At 44.7% G+C, this 27,500-nt stretch overlaps 1 pseudogene; it reads right to left on the reverse strand.

Annotated features, from left to right (window-relative positions):
* LOC127907536 (receptor-type tyrosine-protein phosphatase mu-like) overlaps positions 1 to 27,500 on the reverse strand; it is an 830,490-nt pseudogene that overhangs the window by 185,634 nt on the left and 617,356 nt on the right.

The raw sequence follows: 27,500 nt of genomic DNA on the forward strand, positions 1-27,500 counted from the left end.
AGGAGAGAGAGACCAGTCTATAATATAGATTATTGATCAGATAATGCTTTATACACACACGCAATAATGTTCCCATATCGGTTCTTCATCCGGTTCTCATCTTTCTTCGCAGAGTCCCACGGCGCTGACTGCCCCTCAAAGAAGCTCTGAAGAGAGGGAGGAACAGAGGGAGACAAAGAGAGGGAGGAACAGAGGGAGACAAAGAGAGGGAGGAACAGAGGGAGACAAAGAGAGGGAGGAAAAGAGGGAGACAAAGAGAGGGAGGAAAAGAGGGAGACAAAGAGAGGGAGGAAAAGAGGGAGACAAAGAGAGGGAGGAAAAGAGGGAGACAAAGAAAGGGAGGAACAGAGGGAGACAAAGAGAGGGAGGAAAAGAGGGAGACAAAGAGAGGGAGGAAAAGAGGGAGACAAAGAGAGGGAGGAACAGAGGGAGACAAAGAGAGGGAGGAAAAGAGGGAGACAAAGAGAGGGAGGAACAGAGGGAGACAAAGAGAGGGTGGAAAAGAGAGGGAGGAAAAGAGGGAGACAAAGAGAGGGATGAAAAGAGAGGGAGGAAAAGAGGGAGACAAAGAGAGGGAGGACAAGAGGGAGACAAAGAGAGGGAGGAAAAGAGAGGGAGGAAAAGAGGGAGACAAAGAGAGGGATGAAAAGAGAGGGAGGAAAAGAGGGAGACAAAGAGAGGGAGGAACAGAGGGAGACAAAGAGAGGGAGGAAAAGAGGGAGACAAAGAGAGGGAGGAAAAGAGAGGGAGGAAAAGAGGGAGACAAAGAGAGGGAGGAAAAGAGGGAGACAAAGAGAGGGAGGAAAAGAGGGAGACAAAGTGAGGGAGGAAAAGAGAGGGAGGAAAAGAGGGAGACAAAGAGAGGGATGAAAAGAGGGACACAAAGAGAGGGAGGAACAGAGGGAGACAAAGAGAGGGACGAACAGAGAGGGAGGAAAAGAGGGAGACAAAGAGAGGGATGAAAAGAGAGGGAGGAAAAGAGGGAGGAACAGAGGGAGACAAAGAGAGGGAGGAAAAGGGGGAGACAAAGAGAGGGAGGAACAGAGAGGGAGGAAAAGAGGGAGACAAAGAGAGGGATGAAAAGAGGGAGACAAAGAGAGGGATGAAAAGAGGGAGGAAAAGAGGGAGACAAAGAGAGGGAGGAAAAGAGGGAGACAAAGAGAGGGAGGAAAAGAGGGAGACAAAGAGAGGGAGGAAAAGAGGGAGACAAAGAGAGGGAGGAAAAGAGGGAGACAAAGAAAGGGAGGAAAAGAGGGAGACAAAGAGAGGGAGGAAAAGAGGGAGACAAAGAGAGGGAGGAAAAGAGGGAGACAAAGAGAGGGAGACAAAGAGAGGGAGGAACAGAGGGAGGAAAAGAGAGGGAGGAAAAGAGGGAGACAAAGAGAGGGAGGAACAGAACAGAGGGAAGAGGACATGAGATGTGATGTCAAGCATTTAAATGATAATACCAAGTTAAAAAACAAAATATTCTCTGTCAGCTCCTAAAAATGGACATATTGGAACGACCGAAAGGAGGTATTAGGTAAAGAGTAAGACAGGAAGGAGACAGAGAAGGAAACAGAGAAGGAGACAGAGAAGGAGACAGAGAGAGAGAGACTGAAAAGAGAGAGAGAGAGACTGAAAAGAGAGAGAGAGACTGAAAAGAGAGAGAGAGAGAGACTGAAAAGAGAGAGAGAGACTGAAAAGAGAGAGAGTGAGAGAGACAGACTGAAAAGAGAGAGCGAGAGACTGAAAAGAGAGAGCGAAAGATGGGAGAGTGAAGAGAGAGAGAAAGAGAGAGAGCGAGAGAGAGAGAGAGAGAGAGAGAGAGAGAGAGAGAGAGAGAGAGAGAGAGAGAGAGAGAGAGAGAGAGAGAGAGAGAGAGAGAGAGAGAGAGAGAGAGAGAGAGAGAGAGAGAGAGAGAGAGAGAGAGAGAGAGAGAGAGAGAGAGAGAGGTTCCGTAATTCTGAGAGGGGGTTGTATCCACATCATTATTAGACATGAGAAGGCAACGAGAAGAGAAAGGTTCCTGGGGATTCATGTCAAACAGAGAGCCCATTAGGATGTCACAGAGCGTGTGTCACGCTCAAATAGCTCCCCCAGCGTCACTCTACCACAGCAGACAAAAAAAGAGCCCATGCCCGTCTGTCTACCCCTCAGTCTGTCTGTCTACCCCTCAGCCTGTCTGTCTACCCCTCAGCCTGTCTGTCTACCCCTCAGCCTGTCTGTCTACCCCTCAGCCTGTCTGTCTACGCCTCAGTCTGTCTGTCTACCCCTCAGCCTGTCGGTCTACCCCTCAGCCTGTCTGTCTACCCCTCAGCCTGTCTGTCTACCCCTCAGCCTGTCTGTCTGCCCGTCTGTCAGTCCGTCTGTCTGAAAGACTCATTCAGAATGTCTATTTTTCTGTCAGTCAGTCTGTCAGCCCAGCTCCCTCTTTCTCCATCTATGCATCCGTCTGTCTGTCTGTCTGTCTGTCTGTCTGTCTGTCTGTCTGTCTGTCTGTCTGTCTGTCTGTCTGTCTGTCTGTCTGAAGGACTCAGTCATTCAGTTCAGGGAGAATAAAGCCTCATCTTCAGATCCACTCGGATGACTGGCTTATGAAATATGGATATCTCTCTCTCTCTCTGTGGGGATTTCTCCAAACTGATCCTATACCAGGCACAATTAAGACAAATTATGAAAACGCACCAGCCTCACTGCAAACTGCAGTTCACAAGGGTTTGGTGTGTGTGTGTGTGTGTGTGTGTGTGTGTGCGTGTTTGTCTTTGTCATTGTGTGTGTGTGTGTGTGTGTGTGTGTGTGTGTGTTTGTCTTTGTCATTGTGTGCGTGTGTGTGTGTGTGTTTGTCTTTGTCTTTGTCATTGTGTGTGTGTGTGTGTGTGTGTGTGTGTGTGTGTGTGTGTGTGTGTGTGTGTGTGTGTTTGTGTTTGTGTGTTTGTCTTTGTCATTGTGTGTGTGTGTGTGTGTGTGTGTTTGTCTTTGTCATTGTGTGTGTGTGTGTGTGTGTGTGTGTGTGTGTGTGTGTGTTTGTCTTTGTGTGTGTGTGTGTGTGTTTGTGTGTGTGTGTGTGTGTGTGTGTGTGTGTGTGTGTGTGTGTGTGTGTGTGTGTGTGTGTGTGTGTGTGTGTGTGTGTGTGTGTGTGTGTGTGTGTGTGTGTGTGTGTGTGTGTGTGTGTGTGTGTGTGTGTGTGTGTGTGTGTTGTTGGCTCCAAGGCAGTAGATTACTGTAAACAAACCCATGTTATTGTTAATTTATTGTTTGCAATCAACCCCTGAACACTGAACCCTGACCCCTGAACCCTGACCCCTGAACCCTGAACCCAGTCACGTAACAGTAGTTCAATATAGACTCCAGGAACACTGAACCCTGAACCCTGACCCCTGAACCCTGAACCCTGACCCCTGAACCCTGAACCCAGTCACGTAACAGTAGTTCAATATAGACTCCAGGAACACTGAACCCTGACCCCTGAACCCTGAACCCAGTCACGTAAACAGTAGTTCAATATAGACTCCAGGAACACTGAACCCTGACCCCTGAACCCTGAACCCAGCCACGTAACAGTAGTTCAATATAGACTCCAGGAACACTGAACCCTGAACCCTGAACCCAGTCACATAAACAGTAGTTCAATATAGACTCCAGGAACACTGAACCCTGACCCCTGAACCCTGAACCCAGTCACGTAAACAGTAGTTCAATATAGACTCCAGGAACACTGAACCCTGACCCCTGAACCCTGAACCCAGTCACGTAACAGTAGTTCAATATAGACTCCAGGAACACTGAACCCTGAACCCTGACCCCTGACCCCTGAACCCTGAACCCTGACCCCTGAACCCAGTCACGTAACAGTAGTTCAATATAGACTCCAGGAACACTGAACCCTGACCCCTGAACCCTGAACCCAGTCACATAAACAGTAGTTCAATATAGACTCCAGGAACACTGAACCCTGACCCCTGAACCCTGAACCCAGCCACGTAACAGTAGTTCAATATAGACTCCAGGAACACTGAACCCTGAACCCTGAACCCAGTCACGTAACAGTAGTTCAATATAGACTCCAGGAACACTGAACCCTGACCCCTGAACCCTGAACCCAGTCACGTAACAGTAGTTCAATATAGACTCCAGGAACACTGAACCCTGACCCCTGAACCCTGAACCCAGCCACGTAAACGTAGTTCAATATAGACTCCAGGAACACTGAACCCTGACCCCTGAACCCAGCCACGTAACAGCAGTTCAATATAGACTCCTATAACACTGAACCCTGACCCCTGAACCCTGAACCCAGCCACGTCAAAGGAACTCTGGAAGGGCAATTCAGAATAATGCTCACAATGAATAATGAATATCTTCTTTGAGCACAAAGCTTTCCCTCTATTTCCCTTGATGTATTTTCAACCCAGAGACACTTTGTTAGAGAATAAAACCGGGCGTGAGAGTCTTGATCAATCATCGATGTTGCTGCTTCTCAGACGCCTCCATCTATCTACACACGGGCCGACTGTCTACAAGATGGAAGCCTTCCCCTTTAAGAGAGACAGGCAGCACAGTGAGATGGAAGCCTTTCCCTTTAAGAGAGACAGACAGCACAGTGAGATGGAAGCCTTTCCCTTTAAGAGAGACAGGCAGCACAGTGAGATGGAAGCCTTTCCCTTTAAGAGAGACAGGCAGCACAGTGAGATGGAAGCCTTTCCCTTTAAGAGAGACAGACAGCACAGTGAGATGGAAGCCTTTCCCTTTAAGAGAGACAGACAGCACAGTGAGATGGAAGCCTTTCCCTTTAAGAGAGACAGGCAGCACAGTGAGATGGAAGCCTTTCCCTTTAAGAGAGACAGACAGCACAGTGAGATGGAAGCCTTTCCCTTTAAGAGAGACAGACAGCACAGTGAGATGGAAGCATTTCCCTTTAAGAGAGACAGACAGCACAGTGAGATGGAAGCCTTTCCCTTTAAGAGAGACAGACCAGTGAGATGGAAGCCTTTCCCTTTAAGAGAGACAGGCAGCACAGTGAGATGGAAGCCTTTCCCTTTAAGAGAGACAGACAGCACAGTGAGATGGAAGCCTTTCCCTTTAAGAGAGACAGACAGCACAGTGAGATGGCAGCCTTTCCCTTTAAGAGAGACAGACAGCACAGTGAGATGGAAGCCTTTCCCTTTAAGAGAGACAGGCAGCACAGTGAGATGGAAGCCTTTCCCTTTAAGAGAGACAGGCAGCACAGTGAGATGGAAGCCTTTCCCTTTAAGAGAGACAGACAGCACAGTGAGATGGAAGCCTTTCCCTTTAAGAGAGACAGACAGCACAGTGAGATGGAAGCCTTTCCCTTTAAGAGAGACAGGCAGCACAGTGAGATGGAAGCCTTTCCCTTTAAGAGAGACAGACAGCACAGTGAGATGGAAGCCTTTCCCTTTAAGAGAGACAGACCAGTGAGATGGAAGCCTTTCCCTTTAAGAGAGACAGACAGCACAGTGAGATGGAAGCCTTTCCCTTTAGGAGAGACAGACAGCACAGTGAGATGGAAGCCTTTCCCTTTAAGAGAGACAGACCAGTGAGATGGAAGCCTTTCCCTTTAAGAGAGACAGACAGCACAGTGAGATGGAAGCCTTTCCCTTTAAGAGAGACAGACAGCACAGTGAGATGCCTTTCCCTTTAAGAGAGACAGGCAGCACAGTGAGATGGAAGCCTTTCCCTTTAAGAGAGACAGGCAGCACAGTGAGATGGAAGCCTTTCCCTTTAAGAGAGACAGACAGCACAGTGAGATGGAAGCCTTTCCCTTTAAGAGAGACAGACAGCACAGTGAGATGGAAGCCTTTCCCTTTAAGAGAGACAGGCAGCACAGTGAGATGGAAGCCTTTCCCTTTAAGAGAGACAGACAGCACAGTGAGATGGAAGCCTTTCCCTTTAAGAGAGACAGACCAGTGAGATGGAAGCCTTTGCCTTTAAGAGAGACAGACAGCACAGTGAGATGGAAGCCTTTCCCTTTAGGAGAGACAGACAGCACAGTGAGATGGAAGCCTTTCCCTTTAAGAGAGACAGACCAGTGAGATGGAAGCATTTCCCTTTAAGAGAGACAGACAGCACAGTGAGATGGAAGCCTTTCCCTTTAAGAGAGACAGACAGCACAGTGAGATGCCTTTCCCTTTAAGAGAGACAGCCAGCACAGTGAGATGGAAGCCTTTCCCTTTAAGAGAGACAGACAGCACAGTGAGATGGAAGCCTTTCCCTTTAAGAGAGACAGACCAGTGAGATGGAAGCCTTTCCCTTTAAGAGAGACAGACAGCACAGTGAGATGGAAGCCTTTCCCTTTAGGAGAGACAGACAGCACAGTGAGATGGAAGCCTTTCCCTTTAAGAGAGACAGACCAGTGAGATGGAAGCCTTTCCCTTTAAGAGAGACAGACAGCACAGTGAGATGGAAGCCTTTCCCTTTAAGAGAGACAGACAGCACAGTGAGATGCCTTTCCCTTTAAGAGAGACAGGCAGCACAGTGAGATGGAAGCCTTTCCCTTTAAGAGAGACAGGCAGCACAGTGAGATGGAAGCCTTTCCCTTTAAGAGAGACAGACAGCACAGTGAGATGGAAGCCTTTCCCTTTAAGAGAGACAGACAGCACAGTGAGATGGAAGCCTTTCCCTTTAAGAGAGACAGGCAGCACAGTGAGATGGAAGCCTTTCCCTTTAAGAGAGACAGACAGCACAGTGAGATGGAAGCCTTTCCCTTTAAGAGAGACAGACCAGTGAGATGGAAGCCTTTGCCTTTAAGAGAGACAGACAGCACAGTGAGATGGAAGCCTTTCCCTTTAGGAGAGACAGACAGCACAGTGAGATGGAAGCCTTTCCCTTTAAGAGAGACAGACCAGTGAGATGGAAGCATTTCCCTTTAAGAGAGACAGACAGCACAGTGAGATGGAAGCCTTTCCCTTTAAGAGAGACAGACAGCACAGTGAGATGCCTTTCCCTTTAAGAGAGACAGGCAGCACAGTGAGATGGAAGCCTTTCCCTTTAAGAGAGACAGGCAGCACAGTGAGATGGAAGCCTTTCCCTTTAAGAGAGACAGACAGCACAGTGAGATGGAAGCCTTTCCCTTTAAGAGAGACAGGCAGCACAGTGAGATGGAAGCCTTTCCCTTTAAGAGAGACAGGCAGCACAGTGAGATGGAAGCCTTTCCCTTTAAGAGAGACAGGCAGCACAGTGAGATGGAAGCCTTTCCCTTTAAGAGAGACAGACAGCACAGTGAGATGGAAGCCTTTCCCTTTAAGAGAGACAGACAGCACAGTGAGATGGAAGCCTTTCCCTTTAAGAGAGACAGGCAGCACAGTGAAATGGAAGCCTTTCCCTTTAAGAGAGACAGACAGCACAGTGAGATGGAAGCCTTTCCCTTTAAGAGAGACAGACCAGTGAGATGGAAGCCTTTCCCTTTAAGAGAGACAGACAGCACAGTGAGATGGAAGCCTTTCCCTTTAGGAGAGACAGACAGCACAGTGAGATGGAAGTGAGCCAAGCGCCAGAATGGCAGGCAGGATACCAACACTACAAGGACATACTTCAGCACATTAAAGTCCTGTTAATTAGCCGTTTAGCCGTTGTTCTACTCTCTGTAACCCAGATGGCTACATGTTCCCAATATATAATGTACTTTGACCAGGGACCTATAGGGCCCTAGTGCAGAATATAGGGGATAGGGTTTCTGTTGACCAGGGACCTATAGGGCCCTAGTGCAGAATATAGGGGATAGGGTATCTGTTGACCAGGGACCTATAGGGCCCTAGTGCAGAATATCGGGGATAGGGTATCTGTTGACCAGGGACCTATAGGGCCCTAGTGCAGAATATAGGGGATAGGGTTTCTGTTGACCAGGGAAATATGTCCCAGTCTTCATGGGGTCAGACAGAAATCTGTCTCTGTCTTCATGGGGTCAGTCAGAAATCTGTCCCTGTCTTCATGGGGTCAGACAGAAATCTGTCCCTGTCTTCATGGGGTCAGTCAGAAATCTGTCCCTGTCTTCATGGGGTCAGACAGAAATATGTCCCTGTCTTCATGGGGTCAGACAGAAATCTGTCCCTGTCTTCATGGGGTCAGTCAGAAATCTGTCCCTGTCTTCATGGGGTCAGACAGAAATCTGTCCCTGTCTTCATGGGGTCAGACAGAAATCTGTCCCTGTCTTCACGAGGTCAGACAGAAATCTGTCCCTGTCTTCATGGGGTCAGACAGAAATCTGTCCCTGTCTTCATGGGGTCAGACAGAAATCTGTCCCTGTCTTCATGGGGTCAGACAGAAATCTGTCCCTGTCTTCATGGGGTCAGACAGAAATCTGTCCCTGTCTTCATGGGGTCAGACAAGCTGAGATGGATATGTGTCTCCTAAATGGATTAGGAGGGAGATTTCCTCACAGCAGTGCATCTTGGGACAGGAGAGGAGAGAGAGAACGTGACGAAAGCAGCCCAATGTCATCCTCGCTGTCTGTCACTGTCCTTCTGAAGGATACAGTGTTTCATAACCGTATGAAGCTACGTAGTGTCCTATTGTCAATGTTCTGGCCCTGGTCACAAGTAGTGTCCTATTATTCTGGCCGTGGTCACAAGTAGTGTCCTATTATTCTGGCCGTGGTCACAAGTAGTGTCCTATTGTCAATGCATTGCACTTATTCTGGTCGTGGTCACAAGTAGTGTCCTTTAATAAGGAAAAGGTTGCTATTCTGGCCGTGGTCACAAGTAGTGTCCTTTAAGGAAAAGGCTGCTATTCTGGTCGTGGTCACAAGTAGTGTCCTATAAGGAAAAGGCTGCTATTCTGGTCGTGGTCACAAGTAGTGTCCTATAAGGAAAAGGCTGCTATTCTGGTCGTGGTCACAAGTAGTGTCCTATAAGGAAAAGGCTGCTATTCTGGCCGTGGTCACAAGTAGTGTCCTTTAAGGAAAAGGCTGCTATTCTGGCCGTGGTCACAAGTAGTGTCCTATAAGGAAAAGGTTGCTATTCTGGCCGTGGTCACAAGTAGTGTCCTATAAGGAAAAGGCTGCTATTCTGGCCGTGGTCACAAGTAGTGTCCTTTAAGGAAAAGGCTGCTATTTTGAACAGACATTTTCACTCTGAAGTCTACAGGGTTTAACGTCAATATAACACGATATAAAGCTCTCAAACAAGACAAATCATGGCCAAGACAACTACCTGTCTTTGTTACATGGTAAACTTCATAATAGTTAGTTATAATGGACCAACGAAATGAACTCACACTCTCTACCCCTCTCGCACCCCCTCTCTCCCTCCCTTCCTCTCTGTCTCTGTTTCTGTCTCTGTCCTAACCTTCTCCCCCTCTCCCTCCCTCTCTGTCTCTCTTTCTGTCTCTGTCCTAACCTTCTCGCCCTCTCCCTCCCTCTCTGTCTCTCTTTCTGTCTCTGTCCTAACCTTCTCCCCCTCTCCCTCCCTCTCTGTCTCTGTTTCTGTCTCTGTCCTAACCTTCTCCCCCTCTCCCTCCCTCTCTGTCTCTCTTTCAGACTCTGTCCTAACCGTCTCCCCCTCTCCCTCTCTCTATTTCTCTCTCTCTCCTCTCTATTTCTCTCTCTCCTCTCCATTTCTCTCTCTCCTCTCTATTTCTCTCTCTCCTCTCTATTTCTCTCTCTCCTCTCTATTTCTCTCTCTCCTCTCTTTCTCTCTCTCTCCTCTCTATTTCTCTCTCTCCTCTCCATTTCTCTCTCTCCTCTCTATTTCTCTCTCTCCTCTCTATTTCTCTCTCTCCTCTCCATTTCTCTCTCTCCTCTCTATTTCTCTCTCTCCTCTCTATTTCTCTCTCTCTCCTCTCTATTTCTCTCTCTCCTCTCCATTTCTCTCTCTCCTCTCTATTTCTCTCTCTCCTCTCTATTTCTCTCTCTCCTCTCTATTTCTCTGTCTCCTCTCTATTTCTCTAACTCCTCTCTATTTCTCTGTCTCCTCTCTATTTATCTCTCTCCTCTCTATTTCTCTCTCTCTCCTCTCTATTTCTCTCTCTCCTCTCTATTTCTCTCTATCCTCTCTATTTCTCTCTCTCCTCTCTATTTCTCTCTCTCCTCTCTATTTCTCTGTCTCCTCTCTATTTCTCTCTCTCCTCTCTATTTCTCTGTCTCCTCTCTGTCTCCTCTCTATTTCTCTCTCTCCTCTCTATTTCTCTGTCTCCTCTCTATTTCTCTCTCTCCTCTCTATTTCTCTCTCTCCTCTCTATTTCTCTCTCTCCTCTCTATTTCTCTGTCTCCTCTCTATTTCTCTGTCTCCTCTCTATTTCTCTCTCTCCTCTCTATTTCTCTGTCTCCTTTCTATTTCTCTCTCTCCTCTCTATTTCTCTCTCTCTCCTCTCTATTTCTCTGTCTCCTCTCTATTTCTCTCTCTCCTCTCTATTTCTCTGTCTCCTTTCTATTTCTCTCTCTCCTCTCTATTTCTCTGTCTCCTCTCTATTTCTCTCTCTCCTCTCTATTTCTCTCTCTCCTCTCTATTTCTCTGTCTCCTCTCTATTGCTCTGTCTCCTCTCTATTTCTCTAACTCCTCTCTATTTCTCTGTCTCCTCTCTATTTCTCTCTCTCCTCTCTATTTCTCTCTCTCCTCTCTATTTCTCTCTCTCCTCTCTATTTCTCTCTCTCCTCTCTATTTCTCTCTCTCCTCTCTATTTCTCTGTCTCCTCTCTATTTCTCCTCTCTATTTCTCTGTCTCCTCTCTATTTCTCTCTCTCCTCTCTATTTCTCTAACTCCTCTCTATTTCTGTCTCCTCTCTATTTCTCTCTCTCCCCTCTATTTCTCTCTCTCCTCTCTATTTCTCTGTCTCCTCTCTATTTCTATGTCCTCTCTATTTCTCTCTCTCCTCTCTATTTCTCTCTCTCCTCTCTATTTCTCTCTCTCCTCTCTATTTCTCTGTCTCCTCTCTATTTCTCCTCTCTATTTCTCTAACTCCTCTCTATTTCTCTCTCTCCTCTCTATTTCTCTCTCTCCCCTCTATTTCTCTCTCTCCTCTCTATTTCTCTGTCTCCTCTCTATTTCTCTCTCTCCTCTCTATTTCTCTCTCTCCTCTCTATTTCTCTAACTCCTCTCTATTTCTCTGTCTCCTCTCTATTTCTCTCTCTCCCCTCTATTTCTCTCTCTCCTCTCTATTTCTCTCCCTCCCTCTCTGTCTCTCTCTTTCTGTCTCTGTCCTAACCTTCTCCAACTCTCGCTCCCCCTCTCTCCCTCCCTCTCTGTCTCTCTGACAGTCTTTCTTCAATCCCTTTTAAAAAATATATATATATATACTTGACAATAGCCAGTATGACAAGGACAGGGTAGTCAATATTGATAGAGCAAGAGGAGATGGAGAGAGTCTGTGGAGGGCAGACAGAGTACTCAGAAACAGCACCAATAGTAGAACGAACAAGAAACTCAAACATAAAAAATAAATAAAGCTAGTGTTTCTGCTGCTCTTGCAGTTGTCTCTCTCTCCTCTTCATCGGTCTCTGAGACAATGTACCACTGCAGTCCTATTAAATGCTTTAAATGCAAGACTATTTACAATATCCCCCTCCCCAGCTTAGTCCTCATCTGTCTGTGTGAGTAATCATAGCAGTGGGAGTCCCAAATGAAACACGATTCCCTATATAGTGAACCCTATGGGCCCTGGACAAGAGAAGTGCACTATAAAGGGAATATGGTTCCATTTGGGATGCAAATGTGTGTGAATACAACCACCTTAAACACACAGTAATGATGTGGAGGTTACTGGGGATACACAGACAGGACAGGGACAACAGAACAGCAGCATGGTTACTGGGGATACACAGACAGTACAGGGACAACAGAACAGCAGCATGGTTACTGGGGATACACAGACAGTACAGGGACAACAGAACAGCAGCATGGTTACTGGGGATACACAGACAGTACAGGGACAACAGAACAGCAGCATGGTTACTGGGGATACACAGACAGTACAGGGACAACAGAACAGCAGCATGGTTACTGGGGATACACAGACAGTACAGGGACAACAGAACAGCAGCATGGTTACTGGGGATACACAGACAGTACAGGGACAACAGAACTGCAGCATGGTTACTGGGGATACACAGACAGTACAGGGACAACAGAACAGCAGCATGGTTACTGGGGATACACAGACAGTACAGGGACAGGGACAACAGCATGGTTACTGGGGATACACAGACAGTACAGGGACAACAGAACAGCAGCATGGTTACTGGGGATACACAGACAGTACAGGGACAACAGAACAGCAGCATGGTTACTGGGGATACACAGACAGTACAGGGACAGGGACAACAGAACAGCAGCATGGTTACTGGGGATACACAGACAGTACAGGGACAACAGAACAGCAGCATGGTTACTGGGGATACACAGACAGTACAGGGACAGGGACAACAGAACAGCAGCATGGTTACTGGGGATACACAGACAGTACAGGGACTACAGAACAGCAGCATGGTTACTGGGGATACACAGACAGTACAGGGACAACAGAACAGCAGCATGGTTACTGGGGATACACAGACAGTACAGGGACAACATAACAGCAGCATGGTTACTGGGGATACACAGACAGTACAGGGACAACAGAACAGCAGCATGGTTACTGGGGATACACCGACAGTACAGGGACAACAGAACAGCAGCATGGTTACTGGGAATACACAGACAGTACAGGGACAACAGAACAGCAGCATGGTTACTGGGGATACACAGACAGTACAGGGACAACAGAACAGCAGCATGGTTACTGGGGATACACAGACAGTACAGGGACTACAGAACAGCAGCATGGTTACTGGGGATACACAGACAGTACAGGGACAACAGAACAGCAGCATGGTTACTGGGGATACACAGACAGTACAGGGACAACAGAACAGCAGCATGGTTACTGGGGATACACAGACAGTACAGGGACAGGGACAACAGCATGGTTACTGGGGATACACAGACAGTAATGAGAAAGAAGAAAGAGGAGAGAGAGAACAGAAGAGAGAATTGGAATAATTTAGTGAGTTCCCCTGGTATGAATGAATAATTTAGTGAGTTCCCCTGGATAGACTGGTGTTAGACTGGTCAGTTAGACTGGTCACAGTGCTGAGAACAGGCTCCTTAGTAAGACGGTTCTGTTGAGTTCTTCCGGGTTCTCCTTAAGAATGTACCTTATAGAACCCTTGGGAAACTACCACAGAGAACCTATTGTACTAAATAGTGCTGACGGACCGATACACATGCGATACTTACTCTGTGACGGTTCATATCAAACAGCACTTGATAAAAGCATACATAGTGACATCGTTCCCAAGGAAGCAGCATTCACCGACTAGTGTCAACATGCACCACAACAGCTGACATATAATCAACTCAAATTTTATTTGTCACATACACGTGGTTAGCAGATGTTAATGCGAGTGTAGCGAAATGCTTGTGCTTCTAGTTCCGACAGTGCAGTGATAACCAACAAGTAATCTAACTAACAATTCCAAAACTACTGTCTTATACACAGTGTAAGGGGATAAAGAATATGTAGGGCTGCTTTCTCAGACTCTTGGACGAAATTGTTCTCCATTCGAGGGAGCTTTTTTCCCCCCCTGGAATTGACTTTTAACCAGTGTCTGGGAAACCAGCCCAAAGTGATGTACAGTATCATAATATAGCTAGGATGTTTGATTTAGTTTCAGGTTTAGGTTATATCCGGTTATATTTATTTATTTGTTCTTTTCTATTTTAAATTACACCTTTATTTAACCAGGTAGGCCAGATCACCTTTATTTAAACCAGGTAGGCCAGTTCACCTTTATTTAACCAGGTAGGCCAGATCACCTTTATTTAAACCAGGTAGGCCAGATCACCTTTATTTATCCAGGTAGGCCAGATCACCTTTATTTAACCAGGTAGGCCAGTTCACCTTTATTTAACCAGGTAGGCCAGTTCACCTTTATTTAAACCAGGTAGGCCAGTTCACCTTTATTTAAACCAGGTAGGCCAGATCACCTTTATTTAACCAGGTAGGCCAGATCACCTTTATTTAACCAGGTAGGCCAGTTCACCTTTATTTAACCAGGTAGGCCAGTTCACCTTTATTTAAACCAGGTAGGCCAGTTCACCTTTATTTAAACCAGGTAGGCCAGATCACCTTTATTTAAACCAGGTAGGCCAGTTCACCTTTATTTAAACCAGGTAGGCCAGATCACCTTTATTTAAACCAGGTAGGCCAGATCACCTTTATTTAAACCAGGTAGGCCAGTTCACCTTTATTTAAACCAGGTAGGCCAGTTCACCTTTATTTAAACCAGGTAGGCCAGATCACCTTTATTTAAACCAGGTAGGCCAGATCACCTTTATTTAAACCAGGTAGGCCAGATCACCTTTATTTAAACCAGGTAGGCCAGATCACCTTTATTTAAACCAGGTAGGCCAGATCACCTTTATTTAACCAGGTAGGCCAGATCACCTTTATTTAAACCAGGTAGGCCAGATCACCTTTATTTAACCAGGTAGGTCGGTTCACCTTTATTTAACCAGGTAGGCCAGTTCACCTTTATTTAACCAGGTAGGCCAGATCACCTTTATTTAACCAGGTAGGCCAGTTCACCTTTATTTAACCAGGTAGGCCAGTTCACCTTTATTTAACCAGGTAGGCCAGATCACCTTTATGTATCCAGGGAGGCCAGATCACCTTTATTTAACCAGGTAGGCCAGATCACCTTTATTTAACCAGGTAGGCCAGTTCACCTTTATTTAACCAGGTAGGCCAGTTCACATTTATTTAACCAGGTAGGCCATATCACCTTTATTTAACCAGGTAGGCCAGTTCACCTTTATTTAACCAGGTAGGCCAGATCACCTTTATTTAACCAGGTAGGCCAGATCACCTTTATTTAACCAGGTAGGCCAGTTCACCTTTATTTAACCAGGTAGGCCAGATCACCTTTATTTAACCAGGTAGGCCAGATCACCTTTATTTAACCAGGTAGGCCAGATCACCTTTATTTAACCAGGTAGGCCAGATCACCTTTATTTAACCAGGTAGGCCAGTTCACCTTTATTTAACCAGGTAGGCCAGTTCACCTTTATTTAACCAGGTAGGCCAGTTCACCTTTATTTAACCAGGTAAGCCAGTTCACCTTTATTTAACCAGGTAGGCCAGATCACCTTTATGTATCCAGGGAGGCCAGATCACCTTTATTTAAACCAGATCACCTTTATTTAAACCAGGTAGGCCAGTTGAGAACAAGTTGTCATTTACACCTGCGACCCGGCCGAGGTTATGTCTGGCTACGTCAGCTACAATAGAGTTTGCAAAGTTGAACCAATTGATATTTACCATTACACTTTAATAATTATAATTATTATACTTTAGGAAGCTTTCTAGACGCTCTTTTGAATGACTGTAAATCTCCTCCCTCCTCCTCTCTCCTCCCTCCTCCTCTCTCCTCCCTCTCTCCTCCCTCCCTCCTCCCCTCCTCCCTCCCTCCTCCCCTCCTCCCTCCCTCCCTCCTCCCTCTCCTCCTCCCTCCCCTCCTCCTCTCTCCTCCCTCCTCCTCCTCTCCTCCCTCCCCTCCCCCTCTCTCCCTCCCTCCTCCTCCTCCCTCCTCCCTCCCTCCTCTCTCCCTCCCTCCCTCCCTCTCCTCCCTCCCTCCCTCCTCCTCCTCTCCTCCCTCCTCCCTCCTCCTCTCTCCTCCCTCCCTCCTCTCTCCTCCCTCCCTCCTCCTCTCTCCCTCCCTCCTCCCTCTCTCCTCCCTCCCTCCTCTCTCCTCCCTCCCTCCTCCTCTCTCCTCCCTCCTCCTCTCTCCTCCCTCCTCCTCTCTCCTCCTTCTCTCTCCTCCCTCCCTCCTCTCTCCTCCCTCCTCTCTCCTCACAATGAACTTTAATCTGACCAAACAGACGACGGTTTATCACACAGTTTTTAATCGCTAACTTTTTTAAAGTGAGTCCCAAAGGCTTCCTCACTGTGTGAGTGGTTCCACACAGAATACGCACAACAACTGCAGAAGAGGCAGTCTATCACCAGAGCCCTATTCCCTATATAGTGGTACTACTATAGACCAGAGCCCTATTCCCTATATAGTGGCACTACTATAGACCAGAGCCCTATTCCCTATATAGTGGTACTACTATAGACCAGAGCCCTATTCCCTATATAGTGGTACTACTATAGACCAGGGCCCTATTCCCTATATAGTGGTACTACTATAGACCAGAGCCCTATTCCCTATATAGTGGTACTACTATAGACCAGAGCCCTATTCCCTATATAGTGGTACTACTATAGACCAGGGCCCTATTCCTATATAGTGGTACTACTATAGACCAGAGCCCTATTCCCTATATAGTGGTACTACTATAGACCAGAGCCCTATTCCTATATAGTGGTACTACTATGGACCAGAGCCCTATTCCCTATATAGTGGTACTACTATAGACCAGAGCCCTATTCCCTATATAGTGGTACTACTATAGACCAGAGCCCTATTCCCTATATAGTGGCACTACTATAGACCAGAGCCCTATTCCCTATATAGTGGTACTACTATAGACCAGAGCCCTATTCCCTATATAGTGGTACTACTATAGACCAGGGCCCTATTCCCTATATAGTGGTACTACTATAGACCAGAGCCCTATTCCCTATATAGTGGTACTACTATAGACCAGAGGCCTATTCCCTATATAGTGGTACTACTATAGACCAGAGCCCTATTCCCTATATAGTGGCACTACTATAGACCAGAGCCCTATTCCCTATATAGTGGTACTACTATAGACCAGAGCCCTATTCCCTATATAGTGGTACTACTATAGACCAGAGCCCTATTCCCTATATAGTGGTACTACTATAGACCAGAGCCCTATTCCCTATATAGTGGCACTACTATAGACCAGAGCCCTATTCCCTATATAGTGGTACTACTACAGACCAGAGCCCTATTCCCTATATAGTGGTACTACTATAGACCAGAGCCCTATTCCCTATATAGTGGCACTACTATAGACCAGAGCCCTATTCCCTATATAGTGGTACTACTATAGACCAGAGGCCTATTCCCTATATAGTGGCACTACTATAGACCAGAGCCCTATTCCCTATATAGTGGTACTACTATAGACCAGAGGCCTATTCCCTATATAGTGTTACTACTATAGACCAGAGCCCTATTCCCTATATAGTGGTACTACTATAGACCAGAGCCCTATTCCCTATATAGTGGTACTACTATAGACCAGAGCCCTATTCCCTATATAGTGGCACTACTATAGACCAGAGCCCTATTACCTATATAGTGGCACTACTATAGACCAGAGCCCTATTCCCTATATAGTGGCACTACTATAGACCAGAGCCCTATTCCCTATATAGTGGCACTACTATAGACCAGAGCCCTATTCCCTATATAGTGGTACTACTACAGACCAGAGCCCTATTCCCTATATAGTGGTACTACTATAGACCAGAGCCCTATTCCCTATATAGTGGTACTACTACAGACCAGAGCCCTATTCCCTATATAGTGGTACTACTATAGACCAGAGCCCTATTCCCTATATAGTGGTACTACTATAGACCAGAGCCCTATTCCCTATATAGTGGTACTACTATAGACCAGAGCCCTATTCCCTATATAGTGGTACTACTATAGACCAGAGCCATATTCCCTATATAGTGGCACTACTATAGACCAGAGCCCTATTCCCTATATAGTGCACTACTATAGACCAGAGCCCTATTCCCTATATAGTACACTACTATAGACCAGAGCCCTATTCCCTATATAGTGCACTACTATAGACCAGAGCCCTATTCCCTATATAGTGCACTACTATAGACCAGAGCCCTATTCCCTATATAGTGGTACTACTATAGACCAGAGCCCTATTCCCTATATAGTGGTACTACTATAGACCAGAGCCCTATTCCCTATATAGTGGTGCTACTATAGACCAGAGCCCTATTCCCTATATAGTGGTACTACTATAGACCAGAGGCCTATTCCCTATATAGTGGTACTACTATAGACCAGAGCCCTATTCCCTATATAGTGGTACTACTATAGATCAGAGCCCTATTCCCTATATAGTGGTTCTACTATAGACCAGAGCCCTATTCCCTATATAGTGTTACTACTATAGACCAGAGCCCTATTCCCTATATAGTGGTACTACTATAGACCAGAGCCCTATTCCCTATATAGTGGTACTACTATAGACCAGAGCCCTATTCCCTATATAGTGGTACTACTATAGACCAGAGCCCTATTCCCTATATAGTGGTACTACTATAGACCAGAGCCCTATTCCCTATATAGTGGTACTACTATAGACCAGAGCCCTATTCCCTATATAGTGGTACTACTATAGCCCAGAGCCCTATTCCCTATATAGTGGCACTACTATAGACCAGAGCCCTATTCCCTATATAGTGGTACTACTATAGACCAGAGCCCTATTCCCTATATAGTGGTACTACTATAGACCAGAGCCATATTCCCTATATTGTGGTACTACTATAGACCAGAGCCCTATTCCCTATATAGTGGTACTACTATAGACCAGAGCCCTATTCCCTATATAGTGGTACTACTATAGACGAGAGCCCTATTCCCTATATAGTGGTACTACTATAGACCAGAGCCCTATTCCCTATATAGTGGTGCTACTATAGACCAGAGCCCTATTCCCTATATAGTGGTACTACTATAGACCAGAGGCCTATTCCCTATATAGTGGTACTACTATAGACCAGAGCCCTATTCCCTATATAGTGGTACTACTATAGATCAGAGCCCTATTCCCTATATAGTGGTTCTACTATAGACCAGAGCCCTATTCCCTATATAGTGTTACTACTATAGACCAGAGCCCTATTCCCTATATAGTGGTACTACTATAGACCAGAGCCCTATTCCCTATATAGTGGTACTACTATAGACCAGAGCCCTATTCCCTATATAGTGGTACTACTATAGACCAGAGCCCTATTCCCTATATAGTGGTACTACTATAGACCAGAGCCCTATTCCCTATATAGTGGTACTACTATAGACCAGAGCCCTATTCCTATATAGTGGTACTACTATAGACCAGAGCCCTATTCCTATATAGTGGCACTACTATAGACCAGAGCCCTATTCCCTATATAGTGGTACTACTATAGACCAGAGCCCTATTCCCTATATAGTGGTACTACTATAGACCAGAGCCCTATTCCCTATATTGTGGTACTACTATAGACCAGAGCCCTATTCCCTATATAGTGGTACTACTATAGACCAGAGCCCTATTCCCTATATAGTGGTACTACTATAGACCAGAGCCCTATTCCCTATATAGTGGTACTACTATAGACCAGAGCCCTATTCCCTATATAGTGGTACTACTATAGACCAGAGCCCTATTCCCTATATAGTACACTACTATAGACCAGAGCCCTATTCCCTATATAGTGGTACTACTATAGACCAGAGCCCTATTCCCTATATAGTGGTACTACTATAGACCAGAGCCCTATTCCCTATATATTGTACTACTATAGATCAGAGCCCTATTCCCTTTATAGTGTACTACTATAGATCAGAGCCCTATTCCCTATATAGTGGTACTACTATAGACCAGAGCCCTATTCCCTATATAGTGGTACTACTATAGACCAGAGCACTATTCCCTATATAGTGGCACTACTATAGACCAGAGCCCTATTCCCTATATAGTGCACTACTATAGACCAGAGCCCTATTCCCTATATAGTGGTACTACTATAGACCAGAGCCCTATTCCCTATATAGTGTACTACTATAGTCCAGTTCCAATAGGGTGATCTGGTTAAACGTAGTGCACTATACAGGGAATAGTGTGCCATTTGAGACGTATCCTAGGGGACAAATTAAAACTCAATATAATTCAATATAATTCAATATAATTCAATTAAAAATTCTATCAATTTACAATGACGTAGTCTCCATTTCTTTAAATCGGAATTTAAATTAATTTAAATTAATTTACGGAATCTGAATTGTAGGAGTGAGAGCAGCGAATAAAGTAGAAGACAATGTAACCGACCCAGTGAGCTCAAGGTGAAAGGTGAAGTAACTTTCCCCTGCTCAATCAAGTTACATCACTAACTACTGTAATGAAGGGAGAAAGGATGGATCCAGTTTTAAAGAGTTGGAACCAAGGCACAGTGAGAAGACGGGGTGGGGGGAGGGGCGTGTCTCAATTAGCGGGAGGTGAAAGGTCAAAAAGGTGAAAGTTCGTCCCACCTCGTACTCCTCCTTGAAGCCGTATCCCTCCGCGCACTTCATCTGCGTGATGTGCTGCAGCAGGTCGGCCACTCTGATAGCAGGGTGGAGCTGGCCCGTCTGGTAGGGCGCGTCTACTGTCCCCTCCCTCTTTCTCAGGGAGTGGCCGTGAGACTGGACCAGACTACTGGTGTCGCTGCAGCTACCACCACCACCCAGCGTCTGGCTGTCGTCTGGACAGATACAGAGAAGACGCAGGCAGGCAGGCAGGCAGACACACACACACACACAGATACACACACACACACAGATACACACACACACACACACACAGATACACACACAGATAAACACACACACACACAGATACACACACACAGACACACACACACAGATACACACACACACAGACACACACACACAGATACACACACACAGACACACACACACACACACACACACACACACACAGACACACACACACACACACACACACACACACACACACACACACACACACACACACACACACACACACACACACACACACACACACACACACACACACACACACACACACACACATACACACACACACACACACAGATACACACACATAGATACACACACACACACACACAGAGAGAGGAAACAGGAAGGAAGAGGAGCAACGGGTCAGGATGGTGAGTGACCTCTGAGGCAACTCTTAGTAAAACACCAGGCATGGAAAAATCTACACATCTACTTTAAACATAGACAAGGAAAAACTCCTGGCCCAAGCCACAATGCCTGTCAAAATGATATGAGTGAGACTTAACATAGAGAAGGAAAAACTCCTGGCCCTAGCTACAATGCCTGTCAAAATGATATGAGTGAGACTTAACATAGAGAAGGAAAAACTCCTGGCCCTAGCTAGCCACAATGCCTGTCAAAATGATATGAGTGAGACTTAACATAGAGAAGGAAAAACTCCTGGCCCTAGCCACAATGCCTGTCAAAATGATATGAGTGAGACTTAACATAGAGAAGGAAAAACTCCTGGCCCTAGCTAGCCACAATGCCTGTCAAAATGATATGAGTGAGACTTAACATAGAGAAGGAAAAACTCCTGGCCCTAGCCACAATGCCTGTCAAAATGATATGAGTGAGACTTAACATAGAGAAGGAAAAACTCCTGGCCCTAGCCACAATGCAGTCAAATGATAATAGAGAGATAATGGCTTAAAATATAAATGCTGGTAGTGACACAACAGCTCAGTTCCAATATCCACACAAAATGTTGCTGTTTTAAAGCTAATTTCCTGCTATTCTACAGATTTTGACATATTGGCTATATCATGCCTCATTCTAATGCTCTCTGAGTGACTCTCAATAACAATATAATTAAAATCAATGTGGGGCCTCCCCTCATGCCATGACATTTGGGGGAATTAAACATTCTCCCTGACTGTCTAGTTTCTAAAATTCGATGATTGATAAATCTCAAAGATGATTCTTGTGTATAAATGTATCTCTCTCCATTATCTCTTTATGTCTGGTTTGATTCGTGGCAGGTGCGCCACAGCTAAATGCATATAGAAGAAACACTGATAATGCTTCGAGTGGAAGAGAGGGATGCATTCTAAGTGATATGTTAGGTTGGCTATTGGAACGGGGTCGTAGGATGAGTGAATCTGGTGAGGAGGAGAAAGCTCAGAACACTGGGCTTATGATCGGTCTGATTCCGTGACTCAGAATTACTATGATGTGGGAAGAAGTATATAGTACTATGATGTGGGAAGAAGTATATATTACTATGATGTGGGAAGAAGTATATAGTACTATGATGTGGGAAGAAGTATATATTACTATGATGTGGGAAGAAGTATATAGTACTATGATGTGGGAAGAAGTATATATTACTATGATGTGGGAAGTAGTATATAGTATTATGATGTGGGAAGAAGTATATATTACTATGATGTGGGAAGAAGTATATATTACTATGATGTGGGAAGTAGTATATAGTATTATGATGTGGGAAGAAGTATATATTACTATGATGTGGGAAGTAGTATATAGTATTATGATGTGGGAAGTAGTATATAGTATGATGATGTGGGAAGTAGTATATATTATTATGATGTGGGAAGTAGTATATATTATTATGATGAATGAAGTAGTCAGTATTATTATGATGAGGGAAGTAGTCAGTAGTTCTATGATCAGGGAAGTAGTCAGTAGTTCTATGATGAGGGAAGTAGTCAGTAGTTCTATGATGAGGGAAGTAGTCAGTATTATTATGATGAGGGAAGTAGTCAGTAGTTCTATGATGAGGGAAGTAGTCAGTATTATTATGATGAGGGAAGTAGTCAGTATTATTATGATGAGGGAAGTAGTCAGTATTATTATGATGTGGGAAGTAGTATATATTATTATGATGAAGGAAGTAGTCAGTATTATTATGATGAGGGAAGTAGTCAGTAGTTCTATGATCAGGGAAGTAGTCAGTAGTTCTATGATGAGGGAAGTAGTCAGTAGTTCTATGATGAGGGAAGTAGTCAGTAGTTCTATGATGTGAGAAGTAGTCAGTATTATTATGATGTGGGAAGTAGTCAGTATTTCTATGATGTGGGAAGTAGTCAGTAGTTCTATGATGAGGGAAGTAGTCAGTATTATTATGATGAGGGAAGTAGTCAGTAGTTCTATGATGAGGGAAGTAGTCAGTAGTTCTATGATGAGGGAAGTAGTCAGTAGTTCTATGATGTGGGAAGTAGTCAGTAGTTCTATGATGAGGGAAGTAGTCAGTAGTTCTATGATGAGGGAAGTAGTCAGTAGTTCTATGATGTGGGAAGTAGTCAGTAGTTCTATGATGAGGGAAGTAGTCAGTAGTTCTATGATCAGGGAAGTAGTCAGTAGTTCTATGATCAGGGAAGTAGTCAGTAGTTCTATGATGAGGGAAGTAGTCAGTAGTTCTATGATGAGGGAAGTAGTCAGTATTATTATGATGAGGGAAGTAGTCAGTAGTTCTATGATGAGGGAAGTAGTCAGTATTATTATGATGAGGGAAGTAGTCAGTATTATTATGATGAGGGAAGTAGTCAGTATTATTATGATGTGGGAAGTAGTATATATTATTATGATGAAGGAAGTAGTCAGTATTATTATGATGAGGGAAGTAGTCAGTAGTTCTATGATCAGGGAAGTAGTCAGTAGTTCTATGATGAGGGAAGTAGTCAGTAGTTCTATGATGAGGGAAGTAGTCAGTAGTTCTATGATGTGAGAAGTAGTCAGTATTATTATGATGTGGGAAGTAGTCAGTAGTTCTATGATGAGGAAGTAGTCAGTAGTTCTATGATGAGGGAAGTAGTCAGTAGTTCTATGATGAGGGAAGTAGTCAGTAGTTCTATGATGAGGGAAGTAGTCAGTAGTTCTATGATGAGGGAAGTAGTCAGTAGTTCTATGATGTGGGAAGTAGTCAGTAGTTCTATGATGAGGGAAGTAGTCAGTAGTTCTATGATGAGGGAAGTAGTCAGTAGTTCTATGATGTGGGAAGTAGTCAGTAGTTCTATGATGAGGGAAGTAGTCAGTAGTTCTATGATGAGGGAAGTAGTATACTATGATGAGGGAAGTAGTCAGTAGTTCTATGATGAGGGAAGTAGTCAGTAGTTCTATGATCAGGGAAGTAGTCAGTAGTTCTATGATGAGGGAAGTAGTCAGTAGTTCTATGATCAGGGAAGTAGTCAGTAGTTCTATGATCAGGGAAGTAGTCAGTAGTTCTATGATGAGGGAAGTAGTCAGTAGTTCTATGATGTGGGAAGTAGTCAGTAGTTCTATGATGAGGGAAGTAGTCAGTAGTTCTATGATGAGGGAAGTAGTCAGTAGTTCTATGATGAGGGAAGTAGTCAGTAGTTCTATGATGTGGGACGTAGTCAGTAGTTCTATGATGAGGGAAGTAGTCAGTAGTTCTATGATCAGGGAAGTAGTCAGTAGTTCTATGATCAGGGAAGTAGTCAGTAGTTCTATGATGAGGGAAGTAGTCAGTAGTTCTATGATGAGGGACGTAGTCAGTAGTTCTATGATGAGGGAAGTAGTCAGTAGTTCTATGATGAGGGAAGTAGTCAGTAGTTCTATGATGAGGGAAGTAGTCAGTAGTTCTATGATGTGGGACGTAGTATATAGTACTATGATGAGGGAAGTAGTCAGTAGTTCTATGATCAGGGAAGTAGTCAGTAGTTCTATGATGAGGGAAGTAGTCAGTAGTTCTATGATGAGGGACGTAGTCAGTAGTTCTATGATGAGGGACGTAGTCAGTAGTTCTATGATCAGGGAAGTAGTCAGTAGTTCTATGATGAGGGACGTAGTCAGTAGTTCTATGATGTGGGAAGTAGTCAGTAGTTCTATGATCAGGGAAGTAGTCAGTAGTTCTATGATGAGGGAAGTAGTCAGTAGTTCTATGATGAGGGAAGTAGTCAGTAGTTCTATGATGTGGGACGTAGTCAGTAGTTCTATGTTGAGGGACGTAGTCAGTAGTTCTATGATCAGGGAAGTAGTCAGTAGTTCTATGATCAGGGAAGTAGTCAGTAGTTCTATGATGAGGGAAGTAGTCAGTAGTTCTATGATGAGGGAAGTAGTCAGTAGTTCTATGATGTGGGATGTAGTATATAGTTCTATGATGAGGGAAGTAGTCAGTAGTTCTATGATGTGGGACGTAGTCAGTAGTTCTATGATGAGGGAAGTAGTCAGTAGTTCTATGATGTGGGACGTAGTATATAGTTCTATGATGAGGGAAGTAGTCAGTAGTTCTATGATGTGGGACGTAGTCAGTAGTTCTATGATGAGGGAAGTAGTCAGTAGTTCTATGATGTGGGACGTAGTATATAGTTCTATGATGAGGGAAGTAGTCAGTAGTTCTATGATCAGGGAAGTAGTCAGTCGTTCTATGATGAGGGAAGTAGTCAGTCGTTCTATGATGAGGGACGTAGTCAGTCGTTCTATGATGAGGGAAGTAGTCAGTAGTTCTATGATGAGGGAAGTAGTCAGTAGTTCTATGATGAGGGAAGTAGTCAGTAGTTCTATGATGAGGGAAGTAGTCAGTAGTTCTATGATCAGGGACGTAGTCAGTAGTTCTATGATGAGGGAAGTAGTCAGTAGTTCTATGATGAGGGAAGTAGTCAGTAGTTCTATGATGAGGGAAGTAGTCAGTAGTTCTATGATGAGGGAAGTAGTCAGTAGTTCTATGATCAGGGACGTAGTCAGTATTTCTATGATGAGGGAAGTAGTCAGTAGTTCTATGATCAGGGAAGTAGTCAGTAGTTCTATGATGAGGGAAGTAGTCAGTAGTTCTATGATGAGGGACGTAGTCAGTAGTTCTATGATCAGGGAAGTAGTCAGTAGTTCTATGATCAGGGACGTAGTCAGTAGTTCTATGATGAGGGAAGTAGTCAGTATTATTATGATGAGGGAAGTAGTCAGTATTATTATGATGAGGGACGTAGTCAGTAGTTCTATGATGAGGGAAGTAGTCAGTAGTTCTATGATCAGGGACGTAGTCAGTAGTTCTATGATGAGGGACGTAGTCAGTAGTTCTATGATGAGGGACGTAGTCAGTAGTTCTATGATGAGGGAAGTAGTCAGTATTATTATGATGCAGGAAGTAGAGGCATTAAAAACACGTTTTTTTAAAAGTAGAAAAGTAATATTTTTATTTGATTTTGATGCACCTCATATTGACATTAGAGACGTTGTATTTTAAATTCCACTCAGACCCGTCAGTGGAAGAAAGAGGCAGAGATAAGATGGCCATGAAGGTGGATGTGGATGTTTGCGGCTTCAGCACAACACAATGGTGGATGCAGTCAGGCACCATCCAAGCAACTTTGCTCAACAACCAATACAATGAAAACAAACACCCCCCCGGGAGATAATGCATGATAATGCAGCAACGATGGTGTACTGTGATCATGCTTAGACAAGGCTAATGGCTTCATGGTGGAAACGGAAGGGGAGGTGAAATGTTAGCGTGTCCATTGGCCATGCAGATGCCATAATAGAAAAGTCATAGTTATATCCACGAATCAGCTCTCTCACTGTCATCTGTGTGTTCCTGTGACATCACCTCCTTCCCCAAACCAAGGTCAAGACCAGGGGGCCCTGGTGACTTACCATTTATGGGCACTTTTATTGGAGATACAGAAAGAGGTTAAGTACGAGAAGAGAAGAGAAGAGAAGAGAAGAGAAGAGAAGAGAAGAGAAGAGAAGAGAAGAGAAGAGAAGAGAGTATAAAAGAGAGAAGAGAAGAGAAGAGAAGAGAAGAGAAGAGGATTATAAAAGAGAGAAGAGAAGAGAAGAGAAGAGAAGAGGATTATAAAAGAGAGAAGAGAAGAGAAGAGAAGAGAAGAGAGAAGAGAAGAGGAGTATAAAAGAGAGAAGAGAAGAGAGGAGAGAAGAGGAGATGAGAGAGAGAGAGAGAGAGAGAGAGAGAGAGAGAGAGAGAGAGAGAGGGAGAGGAGAGGAGAGAGAGAGAGAGAGAGAGAGAGAGAGAGAGAGAGAGAGAGAGAGAGAGAGAGAGAGAGAGAGAGAGAGAGAGAGAGAGAGAGAGAGAGAGAGAGAGAGAGAGAGAGAGAGAGAGAGAGAGAGAGAGAGAGAGAGAGAGAGAGGAGGTAAGCAACAATACATCATAAGCACTGTAACAGTGTAGATTGGAGCTACTGTTTTTAGAGCTACTGTTTGTTAGATCACATCATGCCTGTGCTGTTTTAAATCAGTAAGGCCTGGGCTTTGTTCATTTGATGAGGAAATTGTGGCGTGGGCATTTCAACAGTGTAATACAGTCTTAAAAGAACAAATCAAAAACAGAATTGTTTTCAAGTGGATAGAGTGTTTTCAAGGTGTCAGAATGGATTTTCAAGGTGGACATAATTGATTTCAAGGGGGACAGAATGGATTTCAAGGTAGACAGAATGGTTTTCAAGGGGACAGAATGGATTTCAAGGGGACAGAATGGATTTCAAGGGGACAGAATGGATTTTAAAGGGACAGAATGGATTTCAAGGGGACAGAATGGATTTTAAAGGGACAGAATGGTTTTCAAGGGGACAGAATGGATTTCAAGGGGACAGAATGGATTTCAAGGGGGACAGAATGGATTTCAAGGGGACAGAATGGTTTTCAAGGGGACAGAATGGATTTCAAGGGGACAGAATGGTTTTCAAGGGGACAGAATCAAAAAATGCAACAACAAAAAATGTTTGTGGCCTCACTCCTGAAATGGCATTAGATGCGGTTATGATTGCTGACATTATGACGCAAAATAAAGCCTGCA

The sequence above is a fragment of the Oncorhynchus keta genome, chromosome 15, assembly GCF_023373465.1.
Source record: "Oncorhynchus keta strain PuntledgeMale-10-30-2019 chromosome 15, Oket_V2, whole genome shotgun sequence".
In the NCBI taxonomy this organism is placed as follows: Eukaryota; Metazoa; Chordata; class Actinopteri; order Salmoniformes; family Salmonidae; genus Oncorhynchus; species Oncorhynchus keta.